Source organism: Cupressus sempervirens, chromosome 6 (genome assembly GCF_028749045.1).
Source record: "Cupressus sempervirens isolate cs-2001-9-10 chromosome 6, ASM2874904v1, whole genome shotgun sequence".
NCBI classification, from domain to species: Eukaryota; Viridiplantae; Streptophyta; class Pinopsida; order Cupressales; family Cupressaceae; genus Cupressus; species Cupressus sempervirens.
In genome coordinates, this window is record NC_143123.1 from 655,229,153 (window position 1) to 655,246,133 (window position 16,981).

The 16,981-nt window shown below is 36.4% G+C and overlaps 1 protein-coding gene across 1 annotated transcript in view; it reads left to right on the forward strand.

Moving 5' to 3' along the window:
- The window catches only part of LOC149553899 (NADH dehydrogenase ubiquinone complex I, assembly factor-like protein (DUF185)), an 87,398-nt gene that overhangs the window by 1,050 nt on the left and 69,367 nt on the right, over positions 1-16,981 (forward strand). The window lies entirely within an intron of this gene.

A 16,981-nucleotide genomic window follows, 5' to 3' on the forward strand; every position in this document is an offset into this window, starting at 1 on the left:
TTGCTCAGCTTTCCCTTTTAGTCTCGACGTGTTTCAACGACTCCCTTTGGCCGAGTATAAAAATCAAGCTATTGTTATTCAATTACACACAATTAACAGATTGTTTAGGTGCCCGGTCTATCAGCAAGGTGGGACACTTCATTAATCTGTGGATGAAACCTTGGGTTCTTTGACTATATCAAATATCATGCACTGTCTGTCTTAACAGTGAATGCACACAGATATGTGTTACTGCACAGTATTAAATCCTAAATCTAGGGATACAGTCCAAATATATTCCATTTGTGCAATATGATTTGAAAGGAAATTACAGGACAAGATCGGCATTGGAAATGACGATTTGGTTCTTTGGGCACAAGGATCTGTTTAAGAGGCCTTCCCATCATAATCTAAGATGGCTGCATACAGCAGAGGCAGGACAAATTTTATTTTCTGATATTATGCATGCGTCCTATCTCTACAATCCTATGTTAATTTTCCATTTTAATTTCAATCTCAATCTCAATATGCTTTTTTAAGTCATTAAGACTAATAATAGAAATTAATTTGTTGTCAATTGAAGAAATTTAAAATTTAGAAGAGGATAATGATGATCCAAAATTCTTTAATATTCTTTGTGAATAAAATGTTGGACATATATAGACCAGAAAATTTAACCAAGTATAAAACTAAAATCTACAACTACCAAATAACTAGTAACCAATCACACATATAATTGTTCACAATCCTACAATTTTCCCCATAGTGAAAATTGGGAAAAAATATCATTATTCTGTCATTTCTCCCCTGCAACAAACATCTGGAAGAACACCGAGCAAAGCTTGAAAACACCCATGACCTTCCTGTCTTTGCAAATTCACAAACATGATGATATCACCACATGTGATCCATCTCCAGTACAATAAGGAATCATGCATCACCTTATGTGATCCATCCAGTGCAATAAGGAACCATACATACAATAAACCATGTGCCAAAGAGAGCGATATTGGATAACTCATCCAAAAAAACTCCACAATTTGTGCTGCAGCACCATCCAATAATGTGAACTAATCTCGGGTCACAGAAGTCTGACTAAGTGAATAAAATACATATCTATCTAAATATGATGACTCGTCCTCTCCCCCATCTCCTAAACTGTATTCTCTAATCGTTGATGCAGTCACTTGCAATTAAGGATGATCATGACTCACCTCTTGTCATTGATGTTCACACTAAATCATGACAATGCATAGTCATCTCTTCTCTATCTGCAATATCCAAAACTCTATGATCTTGCAATCTCACATTCTCAATCAAACTAGATATCTGTAATCTTGGGGCCTATATCATGGCCCATCCTCATCATTTCAGTATTTTGGACTAATAATTCTCCAAAGCAACCACAAACAACAACTTGGTTAAGAGCTGAAACAATCCAACAGTTCCACAGAGTCATTGAATCTGCAAAGCGTTTGAACCATAAATCACTCTCTGTGAAGTCTCCACTTGAATCTGTCATGCGCATACCAGAAAAGGTCCTCTCTACAAGGGAAGCACACACAATTAACAACTGCAATATGGTTAGAAACAATCGTTTGAGACAGCTACAGCGTTGTCATCTAAAGAAATTATCGAAATTCAAATCGAAGGCATCTCAATAATAAAGGGGATCTATAACACTCTATTGTTATCACCAATAATATTGTCATCATAAACAAAAAATTCAGCAATACTCAACTTAGCCTTTTTTGGAGCATCTAGCTGTATCTTTCAAAGGTGTCACAATCACAGTAAATAAAGAAGAATTGATTATATTCTTGGGACTAGTTTAAACTTTAAACAAAGGATTTGCAACACATCACACAAGTTTGTGCACTTTCTTTCGAAATAATAAGAAGGATCATGATTATGTTTACTACGTAAAGAAAATGGGTATAGATCAAAACAAGAATCTAATGTGTGACCATTACAATCAAAATGGGAGCACAATTTGATTTGACTAATTTGATATTGGCAGTGGAAGATTCAACTTGACATGTTTTTGTAAGCCCTCTAGAGAACTCAGAAAACATTGGATTTCAAATACTTTGGAAGATAAAATCCTACAAGACCTTTATAATGAAGACCACTTTACTACGGTGACTGCATACAGCACAGACAGGATCAATTTTTATTTTCTGATATAGGCACGTATTGTATCTACAGAGTCCTTTGTTAATTTTTCATCTTAATCTCAATCTCAGTCTCACTCTGTTTTTTTGAGTCAGTAAGATTGATTATGAAAATTAATATGCAATCGATTGAAGGAATTTAAAAGTAGACGAGGATAATGATGACCCAAAATTCTCTGTTGTTCTTTGTGAATAAAATGTTGTATATATATATATAGACCAGACAATTAAACCGAGCAGAAAACTAAAATCTATAACTACCAAATAACTAGTAACTAATCAAATATAAATGTTCACCATCCTACAAATTTTCCCATAGTGAACATTGGGAAAGAAAATATCATTGTTCTATCATTTCTCCCCCACAACAAACATCTGGAAGAACAACAAGCAAAGCTTGAAAACTCCAGCAAGCTTCCTATCTGTGAAAGTTCACAAAACATGATGATATCACCATATGTGATACATCTCCAATGCAACAAGGAATCATACATCACCATATGCCATCCAACTTTAGTGCAACAAGGAATCATACATACTCATAGCATGCTCTAATAAATCACATGCCAAAAAATTGGATAAATCGTCCAAAAAACTGCAAAATTTGTGCTGCAGCACCATATAACAATATGAACTAATCTCAGTTCACAAAACTCTATTTAAATATGGTGACTCAAGTCCTCTCCCCTGGGCATCTCCTAAACTGCATTCTCCAATCATTGATGCAGTCACTTTAGAATTAAGGATGATCATGCCTCACTCTTGTCTCTGATGTTTCACACCAATTCATGACATTGCATAGTCATCTCTTCTCTATCTACAATATCCAAAACTCTATAACCTGCAATCTCACAATCTCAATCATACTAGATATCTATAATGTCGGGACCTATGTCATGCCCCATCCTCAACATTTCAATGTTTTGGAGTAACAATTGTCCAAAGCAACCACAAACAACAACTTAGTTAAGAGCTGAAATAAACCAACATTCGACAGAATCAACGAATCTGCAAAGCGTTTGAAGCATAAGTCACTCTCCTCTGTGAAGTCTTCACTTGAATCTATCCTTCACATACCAGAAAAGGTCTCCTCTACAAGGGAAGCACATTCAATAACAACTGCAATATGGCTAGAAACAATCCTTTGAGACAACAATGGTATTGTCATCTAAACAAATCATTAAAATTTCAAATCAAAGGCATCTCAATCATAAAGCGAATCTATAATACTCTAAAGATGAGCATAATCAATCTTGTTATCACCAATAATATTGTCATCATCAACATTATTATCATCACCAATGAACAATTCAGCAATACTCAACATAGCCTTATTTGGAGCATCTAGCTATAGCTTACAAAGGTGTCACAATCACAGTACATAAAGAAACATTGATTTCATTCTTGGGACTAGTTCAAACAAAGGATTTGCAACACATAACACAAGTTTGTGCACTTTCTTTTGAAATAATAAGAAGGATCATGAGTATTTTTACTACATAAAGAACATGGGGGTGTTAGCATGAATGCTGATGGTATTCCTTTGGGGGAGTATCCTAAGCATTGCCAGAGCATGTGGAGATTGTTAGCATGATTGACATGTTGCATTCATGATTGTGTTTGTCATTGATGTTAACATAATAGTATCTTTGTGAAGACTAATAGAGTAACAGACAGAGAACGAGGTCATATGGACAAAGTTTTGATGATCAGGTCAAGTGCGGTTAAGAACGTGTTCTACATTGTGTTCTAATGACGAGGTTAAGTGCGCATCAAGTAAGGCGAAGATATGCTTGATTTACAAAGAACAGTATACAGACAGAGTATCTGAGAAGCAGTTTCTGATGAATGGATTGTATCTCCTAACAGAGATGGAATTGTGATATGCGAAGTTAGACAGTGACAATAGACAACTTGATGATGATGTCAGCAAGTGCGCAAGGTTTGGAGTTGCATGTGTAAGAAGTTGTAAAGACTGTGGGCTGACATTGTTGTGTAATTGTGAAATAATTAATTATTTTAATGTGGTCCTATTATAATTAATTGGGAAAGCCTCAAGGCCGACTCAACAAATTGTTTTGAGGACATGTTATAAAGCAAGGTTATTTCCCTTTTGGTAAGGTGCGAATGTGAATGCATGAAGAGCAAAGTGTGCGAGGAAGAGCAAAGTATTTATTTGGTAAATGCAAGTAAGCGATCGAAGGAATTATTGGATACAAAGTTAGTGATCTGGTATCTAGATTAGAAGAAGAAGAGAAGTCCGGTTGATAGGATAGAGGAAGTACAAGTACAAGTACAATTCATTTCTATTATTCTGCAAGGAATAATGCAAAGATCAGTTGGATAGTGAGTTCGGTGATCTTGCCCCTGAAGTTGTTTGGACAATGGGTCCATCTGCCTTTCACAACTCCTAATAGGGTTGGCACAACTCCTAACAGGGATTCAAAGTCTCCTAACAAGGACTGATATGTACTAAATGTATTTATTGACTCCTAACAGGGCCCATCCTCTAACAAGGAACATTTATATTTTTACATCATTTTGTGGGTACCATCCCCATCGGGGTTTTCCCTTTGATCAAGGGTTTCTCTAGTTAACATATCTAGTGTTATTGTGTATGAGTATCTTGTAATGGTTGCTGATTGTATTGCTCATATGGTTAAGGACTAATAAGGTCGATAATTGTTATAATAGTTGGATAATTGATTCACCCCCCCTTCTCAGTTATATTGGTGGACTTTACTTTTTAACAAGGGGTAGATAAAAGCAAGAAACTAATGTATGACCATGGCAATCAAAATGGGAGCACAATATGGATCGAACCAATTTGACATTGGCAGAGAAAGATTCAACTTGACATGGTTTTGTAAGCCCTCCAGAAAAACTGATGGGTTTCAAATACTTTTGAACATGTGATACTATAAGACCTTTCTAACCAAGACCACATTTTCTCTTGTTTGTTTTTTGAGACCCTTGGGCTAATGCAATGGGTTTTCCATTTTCATTTTGTGTGAAGAGTTAGAAGGAGGAACATCTTGTTTAACACATTTCTTTTGTGTTAAAGCATTGCATGCTCGATCTTGCAACCTATATATGTCCTTTTGTAGCAAAATATATTGAGCACAAAACTACATAAAGTAGGTTGAAATAGCCTTGATGCAAAAGAATCTCATGCAGTTGAGTCCAGAAACAACTTATGCATAAAAGTAGGTTGAAATAGCCTCTAACATTTTGTTATTTGGTGAGCTTCTTTTGACTTGTCAATACTAATGCTTAAAGATAAAATGTCATCTTCATAAAAAGTAGATCTCATATTGCACATTCAATCGACAATGTCAAAATACTTCTTTACAACTTATTTCTCCCTGTCATACCAAAAAATCACACCTTATGATTGCATATAAACATTTCATGTCTTTTAAAACAACTTGGAAATTAAAGCACTCAAAAGAGATGTGGAATTTTAGGGGAAATGCGTCTCATTATGCATGGGAGGTGGGAGCACACATGCTGTATAGATAGTTTCAGGTTCTGTAGTCAAGAGATCTACTGATGTAGGCAGTTTGGTGTCTCTTGGATAAACAAGAAAGTTAGGGGATCCACTGTTGCGGTTAGTTCAGCGTTTCTTGAGGGAGCGAGGAAGATTGGTGAAGGCACTTCATCAAAATCTTGAGGAGGGTTGGGTTCAAAACCCTTGCAATATTCCACTCTTGTTCGGATTAATGTAATAAGGGGAGAATGTTGGCATATTACATTATAATAGGATAGTTTGTAGTTTAGGTTAATAAGTAAATGCTAGTTTATAAATGTTAGTTGGCAAGTTACATTCTCGTAGGTGGTTATTCATGAGAAAATAAGGCTTTATAAAGCCTTTCAAATATCTGTGTAAATCATCCAAGTGAATCTCGATTCAATCATTTTTGAATAATAATGTTACTTTTTACTGGCTAAACTCCAACCAATTCAACATCTGCTCTTTTATCTGGTATCAAAGTAGGGGATACTTGGCCTGATCTTGATGTGGCAATTATAAAGTGTTTAGGGAGATCATTAGTTGCAAGAGCACATCGTTGTGCAAGAAGACATCATTGCAAGGAAATTGCGATGCATAGACGTCTTCATAAGGCATTGAAGCTGTAATAGAGTGTCGAAATAGAGATGTCATCTCATGGCTCTTTGACAATGTCTTTCTTGACAAAATGCCACAAGCTATGTCATCTCAAGGGGCACAATAAATGGTGATATGTGTTATGGGAAATTGATGTTATTATTAAATAGAGGAGATGAAAGCTCCTTATATAGATTTACAAAGACGATTTTTCTAAAAGAAACAATAGTGAACTAAAGACAAAAATAAAAACTACTAAATAAAACTAAAGATTAACTAAGATGACCATTAAAGAAACACTATAATGTTGTAACACCCTCCCTTAATGGTCATCTCTAATTGTTGTCTTTTGGTCACAAATTTTGAAGAACATTCTTCTGCTGCTGATACTCTCCTTGGATCTGCAAAATGTCAATGACCAAGACAGGATCACCTCTCATAAAATCCCACGCGAACTTTGCATATTCTAGAAACTAGTAACAATTTTTGAGGAGAAAAATCGACAAAAACCCAACACAATTTGAGGTGAAAATTGATCAAAACCCAACATGATCTTTGAGGTGAAAAATCAGTGAAAACCAAATAGAACTTGAGACACGGATAACAAAATACAAAACTTTGTTTTTGAGGAAAAACGGTAAAACCCAATAGATAATTTTGAGGATTTAAAAAAAAAAAATCAATCATAAGTTTTTCAAGGGAAAAAATTATGGAAACCCATCAAATAATTTTTGAGGAAAAAATCATAAACCCACATGATAGTTTTTGAGGAAAAAATCATAAACCCACAAGAGAGTTTTTGAGGAAAAAATTACAAACCCAACAGAGAAACCTTTATGTAGCAAAACACGAGACTTTGCATGGTAAAGAAACTCATACAAGAACATGCAACTCACAAATAGAGAATGCAAGCAACATTCAAGTACATGGGGCCTTTGAAAATTAGATTGTTGTTGAAACCAAGAAATCGCACAATCAAAACTCTAGACTAGATTCCTTTTCAACAAAAATCTTCAAATTAATAAAATACCTCTAACAATCTTTATTTAAAAAAATTGAAAACAAATTTCTTGAAAAAGTTTTGGATTAGAAGAGGTGCCAAATTTTATGAAACTCCATTAACCCGCTCTGATACCTTGTGTAACATAAAAATTTATGTTGAATGTGGTTTGTTTTATTATGTGTAAATTCTTATACCACACTAGGAAAGTAAAAGGACCTTTAAGTACAATCCTTCAAGGGAGTTGTTGTGGCCTCACAATGCACGCCCCATTTTGAGTCACAAAATGGGGACCCCTTAGTTTCAAAATTTCATATAAGGCATCTAATCCAAAGACTCGGTCATTTTGGACCCTCCCCAGGGTCTAGGTCAAACCTTGGTCTCTGAACGGGAAGGATCAGACAATTAGAGAGAAGAAAAAATCAAGGGTAGACTTCACAATGCATGAAGTGCGCACATGCCCACTTCAACCTGCTCCGGGGATGCGCACATGCGCACCCTTGGAGGTACACACTTGCGGAGGTGGGCACAAGGCTTCCCCCCCTCTTTGCACAAACACGTTGATATCATGTGCAAACCATGCACACCTATTCAAGGTGCACATGTGCACTAGTGCGCGACTACGAACTTAGCCACTTAAGAGGCAAACAAGGTGCGCACTAGTGCACCTTGCACACCTGCACAAGTGCGCTATGTGTGCTAGTGGGCAAAACTGGCTATTGGGGGGGAATTTCACTTTTTGGGCAATTTGACTAGTTTTGATACAATTTTTCATCAGTCTGAGTCCCGAGGAGTCCTCTTTTGGGTCTTTCAGCATAATATAATTAATGTTTTATACTTTGTGTAGATAAAATGACATCCTCATTATCCATTGCACAAAAAATATCCATGGTATTGCATGTGCATTTTCAAAACAGGTGCCTTGGGATTTCAGATAGAAGAAGTAAGAGTTCAAGTCTATGACAATGTTGGGCTATAAAGAGGGTATAAATCATCAAAAAGGGTAAAATAAGTACACTAGAATGCTCCCAGACCTCGTTTGAGAAAAACCTAGAAACCGTTGTCAAAATTGAGACCTTTGATTTTTTGGTGAATTGAGCACCTTGCACAATTCCCTGAAGGTTTGTAGGTGCACAATTTGAAGATTTGGTGAATGAATTGTCTCTAGAAGGTACCCAAGTGTGCAAGATGCGCGGGTGCGCATTGTAATTTTGAGATATGCATAAGTTGAAGAACTCTAGAAGGTGCGCATGTGCAAAGGTGTGCAATTTTACAAGTTTTGAAGAGCAAAGTACCTAGGTGCGCAAGTAGGCCTAAATCATCAAAACGATCAAAATAAGTACACAAGAGTGATCTAAAACCCCATTTGAGCAAAACCCATAAACCGTTTTCAAAACTAAGAACTTTGATTTTTTGGTGAATTGAGCACCTTGCACAATTTCCTGAATGTGCGTAGGTGCACTTTTTTCAAAAGTGTGCCGACAGTTTTCAAGAAGAAGCAATGCGCCAACAGTTAACTGCCAGTTGCTATTTTAGAGCATTCGATTTATTGGAAATGCATTTTAACGGTAGTTCAGCTCCCAGAGACACCTAAAGAAGGCCGAGCTTCCATTTTTAGAGATCCCAAAGACTCTTAGATCATCTCATGGCTTCTATCTTCTTATCTTATCATTCTTTTATTATTTTAAGTCATGTAAAGGCTCATGCACCCATTAATTAATATAAACAAGAGTGAAGACCTACTTAGCACCATTTAGAGAGTCAATTTGTATGTAATTAGCTTTATTTTATAGTTTTTAGCATGCGTTTGCATTAGAAGAGCTCTCACTCCTAACACAAAAGGAGGGGATTTCTTATAAATACATGGATGTAATATGTATTCCGAGCCGTTATTTTGATGCAATAATATATGCTATTGGTGCTTTCATTCTAAGTGTAGTTAATTTTGCTGAAGTGTGTTATTTTTGTGAATGTATGTTCATGAATAATAATGGAGTCAATGGTTTAATTGTGTTGTTATGATCGTGCAACCTTTTAGTTCTAGTGTTTGCTTCGTGTTAACGAATTTCGCTGACGTAATGAATTGGAGAAAAGATCACGTATTGTTTTTGCATAGCGTCTTGTCTCGCATGAGTGCACTTTTCGTGGCCTTGCGATTTGATGAAATGTGAAACATCTTTCAATTATTATTGTATTCCCATTGACGATTACATCAGTGGAGTTGAGGAAGCGCTGCTTCTAATTTCATTGGTTTCCTACCCAATCTTTTCAACGATTGAACTCGCAGACATGTTGATATCGTGGTTTATGTCCGTTAGGAATTTCCCTTTCAAGTTATTTGCTTTAATCTCTCGTCACCCTATCTTTGTTATTTGCTTTTCTGACACTCTGTTAAAATAGGAATTCATATAGTTGCATCGATAAATTGCATTCATCATAAAACAAAAAATACCACAAATATATTTGTTTTGTGGTTACTTTTTCAAACAACAACAAATCAAACAGATTATCCAAATTTTGATTCGAATCAACAAAGGCCTCCTTGTGAACATACACATTTATCTTCAATTGAGCGGGTTTCAATAGGTCGCAAGATCGCTCGGGACCTTCGAGTTGATCCTTGATTAGCTTTTCAAGTGAGGAGTTCAAAAGGATTCTTGCTGTTCAGCATTGTGCAAAATGACAGTTCAACAGAAGTGGCACTAGGAGGGCCTAAAAACCATTCAGCTCAAAAACCCAAGCTGCTATTTGAAAATTCTATAGTTTTCGGAAGTTCATAAAATTTTTCAAGTCTGTCACTATGCGTAGGTTCGCTTCTCAGAGTTGCGCTTTTCTAGAATAAACACAAACTGGAAGATCCTGATCCACCATCTCCATTTCAGCGATCTTTAAGCTCTTCACCTAGTGCACATGAGTTCCTAGAACTTAGTTATTTCTGCAAGCCTCGCAATGATAAAGGGATACTTAGGCTCCACCCATTCACATTACAAATTCCATCATCGTCATCGTCCACTCTACATTCTACTTCACACATTCCCATCATTATGCAACATGGCTTTATTCAATACCCAAAGTTCACCTTTGAATCTAACCGGTCCATTACACAACTTGCCCAAAAATCCTGAAAACTTTTTCCCACGGTTCATCTATGGCGAATCACGAACAACAGAAGATCATATTAAAATTTTCAAGGAAATTTGTAATCGAAACCAGATTCAACATATGGATGTGGTCTGTCGCCTTTTCCCTTACACTTTGGGGGAAACGACATTCAATTGGTACCTCAATCTGCCACCAACATCAATAAGGGAATGGAACTCTCTTGAGAGCAAGTTTTTGGAACAATTCAAGGTCTATATTGATCCAACTATCCTACATCATCAGTTCATCTCAATTAAGAGGGATCTCCACGAGACTATTTCACAGTTTAATCATCGCTTCTATAGGATGTATCAAAGAATGGAGGTTCCTTACACTGTACCACAAGAGGCTGTCATCCAGATCTATTTGGGAATAATGGATTCATTAACTTCTATTTTTCTAAGAAGGCTCTCACCCAGAGACATTGATAGCATTCAAAAGGTCTTCAAAGAGGCTGTTACATTCACGAAGATACCCATGGTGGAGGGAACTTTGTGTAAACCTTCACTTTGAATAATACAGTAGGAATACCACCATTTCTAGCAGGAGCATCTACTATGCCCAATCAAATGCCCTTGTTGAATCTAGTACCTTTACTACAATAGGTTACTGCTGCTCCAATGCCAACAATTACATATTTAGGGTAAATTTTCCCATTTTCAATTCGAATATGATGCCAATGGTAAATTGAAGTCATCAGATACGTAAGATGAAATTTGGAGTCGTCAAGTACATTTTTGGGCCTATTTTATTTCATGTTTGCAAGGTTCTTTCATAACAAAGAAATTTTGAAAGAAAAGATATTTTGAAAATATGGGTTTGCAGGAATTAGGTTTGTTCTCTGTCTTGATATGACACGGTGAGTGAATTTTTTTCCTTCAATCACTATTAAATCTTATTGGTGTTAAAGGTGCATTGTAATAGATATATATTCGTTTGTCCTGGTACAAATGATTTGCATTTTTTCTTATCTCTACTCTCAAATTTGATCACAAGCTTGTGCTTTTGAGAACTTGATGCATAGAATGTAAGCCAAGACATTACAAGAGGGTGGATGTGATGAAGGCAGGAGATTTTCTATCATGTCAAGCTAGCTTCTCTTTCAGTGGTCATTCATTGCATGAGAAGCAACTTATTTGTGTCCTTGAAAAGCTGGGGCTTGGCAGATTTTTCCCTAATGAAAAGCGGGGGCTTGATGTATTTGTGTCCTTGAAGAGAAGAGGGGGCTTGAAATCATGATTGTCCCTTCAAGTAGCAGGGTGGGGTGGGGGAGGCAAGATTGAATATGGTTTGTTGAGCACTTGAGGAGGCATTAGACACACTCGGAGGAGATGTGTACTTTTGGAGGAAAGGCATCTCAGGGGCAGGCATGTTAGTGGTGATTTGTATAGCAGGTGAGATTGTTTCTACAACATTTGGGGAGGCATTAGATACACTCAAATGAGATGCGGACTTTTAGAGAAAATGGGTCTCATGTGTAGTACTGGAGGAGGCATTAGACACACTCAAAGGAGATATGGAATTTTAGAGGAAATGTGTCTCAGTGTGCATGCAAGGTGGGAACACACATGTTTCTAAAGATGGTTTCAAGTTCCATGGCCATGATATCCATTGATTCGGGAAGTTCGGTGCCCTTAGATAACTAGGGAAGTCAAGAGATCCACTATTGCAGTTAGTGTAGTGTTTCTTGAGTGAGAGATGAAGATTGGTGAAAGCGCTACAACAAAGTCTTCAAGACAGTTGGATTCAATACTCTTGCAATATTCCACTCTTGTTCGGATTAGTGTAATAAGAGGGGAATTTTGGGATATTACATTAGAATAGGTTAGTTTGTAGTTTAGGTTAATAAATAAAAGTTAGTTTATTGTAGTACCTTGGTTGCGTATCGTCTTTAAACTCTCAAATGAAATCTTAGAAAATATTGAACAACAAATACATGCAACTGAATTTAACAATTTATAACAAAAATAACCAGCAATTCATCCAATATAATAGTTTCTATAACCTCAAGTTCGTTATTTCATTATACATCAGCAATATAATAGCTTCTTATTGCCACAATCCAATCTTAAAAACAATATTGCAGTCAAATTGGATATGCTAAACCAGAAATACAATGTAAGCACAAGTGAGACACCTGAAATGATGCCTCCACCACGATGGGTTTTTGTCCACCATCTTCCGACTTGTGGCCTTTCATCCTCCAAGCGGGTTGAAAGTTGAAGCTTCCAATTCACTCTCCAAGAGAGCTCAATAACCAGATCAAAAACCAAGCATATATCCGAGCATACTGAAATGAGCTCCTCCTCCCCATTTTAAACACAACCTGGTGACCTTTCACGTCCCTTTGCTTGACTCTTCATTTTCCAATCCTATCCTTGTCCTTTTTCCAGTTAGTCTCTTATTGACTCCCCTTTTAATATTAAATTGAATTTAATAACTTTGTATGATATCCTCAATAGTCAATATTAATATAACTGGGGTTGGGCAATTAATGTTCAAATGTAGTAGAAAAAGGGGACATTACAATCCTCCTTCCTTGAGATTGTTTGCCCTCAAACAACCGCATACATGTGATCATGATGCCTTGGTCCCATATTAGTGCCACTCTAATATGAATGAATGACTCAGAACTGCAAAGCCATTCATAGGCTCCCCATAAGAACAATACCTCAAGTATGCTAATACTAGGATCCCAAATCATATTGTCATGACCATCATATATGATGAGATAGAAATGTATCAAGGAGCTATGTATATACAATAGATTGTGACGACCCAACTTAAATTGTTGGTGTAGGAAACAAACTACTCAATAGCCGAAATCAACACCAAGGGCGCATAAAGTATAATAGTGCCATCATCACTCTGGAGGACCCCTAAATACATAGTTGCCATGAATAAGAATGAAGCTGAAAAGGACCTATTCAGCTGCTGAAGTATGAAATCCATCCAACTCATATATAAGTTGGAATCTGAAACTATGTACGGGCTGATCAAAAGATGAGCAACAATAGTCAATTTACCACACCAATCGTGTGACTAAAATTCACCGCTAGGAACTGCAACTGGATACATAAATTTGAAGTCAAGATCATCCTCTTCATGAAAATCAAGAAGAGCTCTCTTATCCAGCTCAAAAAGTGGACTATTAGAAATCCAATCGCACCTCAAACATAGGATTGTCTATCAGCTGTATGTGATCTAAAACTTTGGTGCTTGGTCTCTTGGGGTAGCTATCCATGTCATAAGTCTGTTGAATGCTATCAAGCTCATTAATTACTTCCCAGAAAAACTCATGCCTTTCGCTATTCTCATGTTCCCTAAACTGATTTGTGACCTCAATTTGATTTTCTACTTCATGAAGAGCAACTCGTGTATCTTCCAATGCCTCCTGAGCATCTTTAAGTTCTCTGCTGAACTTATCAATCTCATCCTTTCCTTTACTCAGTCGATCAACATAAATTCCAGCAACCTTAAGAATATAATCCCTGTCGGACAAAAAACATAGATAGTCTGATTTCATAAATTCAAGGGCTGTTTTTGCTTCCTGCAAATCAGCAACAAGTAAACTACCTTCCATTCCCTTTTGAGCCTTCCAATGGAGATCCTAAATGATCCTGTGAGTGTTGTCATAACGTACTAGTGCTGACACAACCATATCTTCACTAACCTTCAGCTGATTCTTTAAGGCATGCATCTCATTATTGTCATATTTAAACAAATCATCATCCCTCTTTTAGTGTGATCTTTGATTGATTTTCTAAAGTCATGTCATGTGTAGAAGAAACACTTGATCCATCACCCTCCTCAAGAATGTCATCAATGTCATTTTAGCTGACAAACTCCTTGTTTGTATGATTTGAATGCAAAGGCAAAGCTACTACTATGTCATCATTCTCTTGCAAACATTCATCATAAAAAGATTTCAGCATGCTCTTACTTCGAGTACAACCAACCTCGTCAACATGTTTGTCAAGGCTAACCTCCAAATTGCCAACATAGAAACTTGTATGTTCCTTATCCACAGCTGAAATCATCTTATCTATATTTTTCCTAGTGCTGGTCTGAATTTCTTAAGCCACCTCTTCATTATTACGATTCCTACAAACATGATCGGGTGTACTAGTGTCCTCACATGTCAAGCAAATTTGTTCTTGCCTCATGGGAGTTCCTTTAACTTGTACACCCATGGAGATCAACTCACTATCTGTCATGCAATCCTGAAATCTTTTGATTCTATACTTAATTACTTCCTCCACAAGCTTGAAAGTTGTAGACGAGATCATCAAGTGGAACAATCCTTTGCAATATATATGTTCCTTCCTCCAAAAACTTAACAAAGTTGAATGCAACATCTTGCAGATTTTAACATCTGCATAAAAAATTGAGGATATAATGATGTGCATGATAGCCTTTACTTTTCTTGAATGGAGCTTCCTAATTCCAAACAAGAAGCAACATAACAGCTGAAAAATTAAATTGTTGCATTCGAGGTCAATTATAATGTAAATGATTCTCTTCTCTGCCATAATATCTAAAATCTCAACTTTCTTGGCAAAGGCAGGGTCTTTGTCATTATGTAATCTCTCTAAGTTTTCAATAATCATTTGTAGAACTTTCCTTAACACTTCATTGTTATAGGCTACTATAGGGGCTGTTATTCTCATAATCTCGCTGAGACATAAAGCAATTGCAAGCCTTAACATCTTTATGTGGATGTTTCATAAACTTGGGTTGGACCAAGGTAACCATTGAGGGTTGTAAAGCCCAATTTGCGAGCTTACAATCTGCCTTCTCTACATTGGTCAAATATGTTTCTATCTTTTCCAATTACTTGGCTGTGTCAAGTACTGCAACCTCTATAGGAACCCCCTACCTAGTGTCCTATTTCACACAGATGAAACTTCAAAAAAATGATTGAGTCAATAACAAGATAGCCTGAAACCGGTGCTTCTCAAATGACCATTCACGACAGTGAATCGACACTCTCAACAATTTTCTCTCTAATTTTCAATAATAGCCTTGAGCTCAACCCAAATGGTAGATATAGTTACCATATGATATTTTTTCAGGCGTTGTTGAATGTGTCTCCCCGGCCAAGTAACCCACTACAAAAAATTCCAAACTCTACCACTTCAACAATTGTTAGTTCAGACAAGAACTTGAAATGAACTAGAAACCATTGTATCGAAGAATGTTTTTAAGTTGCCCAAGCGTTTCTCTTCCAGGCGTTACCAAACTATTCTTTGTGCACTTTGCTGAATTCTTAACCAATTCACCACGATAGATGTCTCAACGGTGAATAATGACCTCAATATCTTGTAAGTCTTTCCAATGAACCGACGACTTTCAACATCTCTAGAACAACTTGAATTATCCCTAGCTTGACGGTACATCCACCATTTCAATCACCATAGTTCGATTCTCTCTACTGATTTTATAAGCCACACATGTCGAGCCAATGACCTAGCATTCAACGTTCAATACAACTTAGAAGACACGAGTGATAATTTCCAAGTGATCAACAATTGTTTTATTTGTAACATCTATAGTAGTTCATTTCTACAGATACGACAAACCTTTAATCATTCTGTACCGTCTTCCAATAAGGAAACTGGATTCTCAATTATTTGGGCGGAACTATGGAAAGAGTGGATTATGTTATTAATATATGTTGCGCACCAAACATTAGAAGAGTCTGCTGAGAAATTCCGAACTTGTTCTGATGGAAAGTGGAAATGAAATATATCTTAATCTCAAATTGTGTGCGTTGGCTCACAAAAAATGATTTTCAAATCAATATTGGCCTCCTTTATTCTGCAAACAGAGCAAGCCCCACTTATATATAATCAACTTTGAAACATTACAATCAAATCTATTTTTTTTGCTCAAATATTTGAATGGATGTTTACGACACAACATTTATCGGGTCCTACTACTAAATATGATGAATATATTGCCTTCCAAAGTATTCTATGCTCTTTAAGACATTGGAAAACACTATTACTCTTCGGAAATTATTTTCACGACAACATAATATCAATTTTTGACAGGCTCTCAAGTGCGATTGACATTCCATCATCAATACGCACAGCAATAATACATGGCGCCTCCACAAAATAATTATTCCACTTCAAGAAATTTGGTCTTTGAGTATTATTATAAATATTGATCCTTGTATCATTGACCCAGCATGGTAATAACCCAACCTTATTTTTGGCATGGAAAGGGAATAAATAAATTTATTCAAATGTGTGATGCCTCCATGACTAGTTTTGATTTATTTTCCATGACTCTAGTTGGCTGTAGAAACAAATATCGAAATATTGAGCACCATGTCAATATAGAAATAGTTGTGGATGCAGCCTTTATGCTTGTACAAAGGAGATGTTTTCTCCAGCAATCAGGCCCATAGATTATAATATAAAAAACAATCGGTGATGTTATTAATCTTTGCTTTAATTCTCCCTTTTTCTGAAAAATGTAAGTTCTCTTCGATAAAAATCCTGCGCTACAACATGCCAAGCCACTATTTGCCTCAGAGAAAGGCCTTTTGGAATTGGGCTCTGATTAAAT